Genomic DNA, 3203 nt, shown 5'->3' with positions numbered 1-3203 from the left:
CCAATGTATTTATTCTACATACTTCATAAAATAAATAAGCCTTTAGAAAAATGAAGAAGTGACTGTTTAGGGCCCAGGAGTGGTATCCTGGACGGGACCTGGCTGGGAGAGGGTCCCCCAGGGTGGCGGGCCACCAGGGAGAGGAAGAGCGTTGAGGGGCTGTCTTCGCCCCAGCTGGACCAGGCGTCAGTGCTAGATCAAGGAGAGGGCGGAACTGGAGGTTGCAGCTCCTGCCTCTCCTAGTGGGGTTCCTAGAACCACACATTTAGTGGCCACCTGGTCTGGACTGGGCGGTGACAGGGCCATTGAGGGCTCTGGGTCTCACAAGAGGCAGTCTCTGTGACCACTTCCCCCCACCCACGTTTGTACCATCAAGAGACCCAGCGGAAATCAGTGTGTGGGGGCAGCTGCGGGAGGGAGTGAGCAGTGGCTGGAGCCCCAGCTGCAAGGAGGTGGCGGGGGCCTCAGCGGACCAGCTACGCTGTTGAGGACCAGACACCCACGTCCAGCCCTGTCTGCGTGGCTCCTGGATTTGAGGTGAGGGTGGACTTCTCCGGTCACCTCCAGATGTCCTCTCCATGGTGATCCTCCCTGGGTGTGGTGTCCATGATGTAGATGTGCACATGCATGCACAGGGCGTGTGTGGGCCATGATCTCTGAGCTAGGGCAGATGGGTTAGGGTCCTAAGGCAGTGATCCCCAGTTTCTTGTCTCCATCCCTCAGGCCTGGTGCTTGCCTCTTTCCTGCCTACCGGGACTCCTTGGTTCCCCCCCCCCCACCTCACAAAGGCCTTGTCATGGAAAAGCTTGTCATGGGGCGGGGACAGGAAGTCGCTGGGTGGAGACCAGGCCAATGGCGGGCAGATAAAGGCGGGAGGCTTGTCCAAGGGGCAGCCAGGCACCAAGGACAGAGGACTGATGCAGGGCCCGGAGGTCAGCAGGAGGGGCTTCTCCCCACCCTGGTGAGTGGACCCCTTTCCCCACTCCTTCACTCACTCACACTCCTACGCTCTGTGTTGGGCACCTGCAGGCTGCAGCAAGCTGGCCCTGCCTGGTTACCGCTGGGCCTGAGGCTGGGGAACCAGTCCTTCTAGTCAGGTCTTTCCAGATGCCCAGATGCAGAGTGGGGGAGACAGATCTTGAGGAGATGGGCAGGGACTGGTTGGCTCACAGAGAAACATCAAAATCACATGTGCACATGTGTGCCAGCACCACCACATGGCACACAGACACACACCCACAGACATGCGTGTGCACGTGTGCATGATGCAGCACAGGACTGGAAGGAGTGGGCCCAGCTGCCTCCATCCCAATTAGCTTCTCCCTCTTCTGGAGGGTCAGTGGTGCTGAGGGAACAGCCTGGAGGCAGGAGGCCTGAACCTGAGGGCTCACCTTATCGTCCCCATCTGCACGAAGGCTGTGGTGCTGCTGGAAAGCCTCAGGCTCAGGTCTCCTTACTGCGAGGCAGCTTGGGGCCTGGTCAGGTTAGGCCACAGGTTAGGCCACAGGCCATGGTCCTGGGCCCATTTCCTGCCAGGGCCCTGTGGGGTGTCAGAAGTGGGCCACCTTCCGAACAGCCCTGGGGAATGGTCTTCAGGGTGCCAGTGGGGGGCGGGGGCCAACCCCTCTAGCCCCCAGAAGCCCCCCGGTCCCAGAAAACAGGACCAGGAGCCAAGACTTTCCTGGGAACAAATCCTCTACACAGCTCCTGGAAGACACTGGGAGTGTCCCTTGGAGAGATGTAGAGCACAGGTTTGAGACTTGGCCCGTGTTCCTCAGGGAAGGAGAAGCCCACCCCTGGGAAGCCCTCTGAGACACTGATTTGGGGCTGGCAGCCAGACTGCCCTGTGCTTCCCCCAGGGCACCCGAGCTCTGGGCCCAGAGGAGGCTGAGGGGTGAGTGGGCAGGCGCCCTGGAGGAGGAGCCAGGAGAGTGGTGAGCATGGGGTCATTGCCCAGAGATGCCCTTCAGGGCCCAAGCGGGGGTGAGGGTGGGGGCTGCTGGATGCTGACCTGGAGCCCCTCCCTGCACTTGGCCAGAAGTTCCTGTGATGCTCGGGGTGAGGGTCCCTGAGGAGAAGGCCCCTGCCCCGGCTCTGCCTGCTGCCCCTGGGCAGTGCCTCCAGGACTGTCCAACCTGAGAATGGTGAGTCTCCAGGTCAATCTCAGGTTTGTCAGCCTGTGAGATGCTGCCCCTCCCTAGCTGCAGCTGACATAGGGTGACAATGGATGTGCAGGCTAGGCAGGATGGGAAGCCTGAGGTGCCCCGTGCCACAGGGGTAAGTCCAGCCCTAGCATAAGGCACAAGTGGTTGTCACGTTGACATGGGCTATCATGCATGCTATCCTCCGCAGCATCTGGAGTCTGGGATGGACTGGGGAGGACCCCGCCTTACACAATGCCTGAGCTGGGCCACCTGGAGTCAGGAAGCATCCAGCAAAGGTGTCTAGAATCTTGGGCCCACACCTGTTGTAGACCCCAATGCTCCAGGCTGAGCCCTGGGAAAAGGGAATTCTGGATGAAATACCTTTAGGGCTGGACAGGTTCCCCCACCAGGTGGGAGGCAGGAGGTGCCAGAAACGCGCAGGAGGCTTAGGGGATTTTCAGGCACTTCAAGGTCACGTCGAGGGTTTGGGAAGCCATGGAGAAGTCTAAGCAAAACAGTGGGGGAAGCAGGCTTGGAGGAGGGGCAGCAGAGGGAGCCGAGGGAGCAGATGGATTTCAGCCGTGCTTGGGTTAGGATCAGAATGGGGCTGACCCAGGGTGGGGCCCGGCGAGGGACAGAGTCGGCAGCAACAACGACTTCAGCCGTGACATCTCCCGAGGCGCGTCTAGTCACCAACCGGCTTCCAGCGGGAGGTCAAGACCCGCCCCTGTGTCGCGGCTGGCACCGGGTCTGGGAGGACAGAGTGGTAGCGCGCTAGGGGCTTAAGGGCCTGGAGAGACTTCGGAGCTCTGCGGAGTCCGCGGCTGAACTGGGGTTCCAGCAAGTCTTGTTCTGGGGTGGAGCAGCGGGTCCCTCTGCAACAGGAGCGAGCTGAGTCTCCGGACCTGGAGTGGGCGGCCGGCCGGGCCTGAGGATGGCGGGAGCCCCACAGCGACGGTCCTCCCCGCCAGCACGTGACTGCACAGGGCCTCCCACGGTGGAGCCGGGAGCCCCACTTGGGGCCGAGGGGACGTGCGCTCGCCGGTGGGGGCCCTCCAG

This window comes from Cynocephalus volans, chromosome 1, assembly GCF_027409185.1.
Source record: "Cynocephalus volans isolate mCynVol1 chromosome 1, mCynVol1.pri, whole genome shotgun sequence".
NCBI lineage: Eukaryota > Metazoa > Chordata > Mammalia > Dermoptera > Cynocephalidae > Cynocephalus > Cynocephalus volans.
This window is presented reverse-complemented; position numbering follows the sequence as displayed.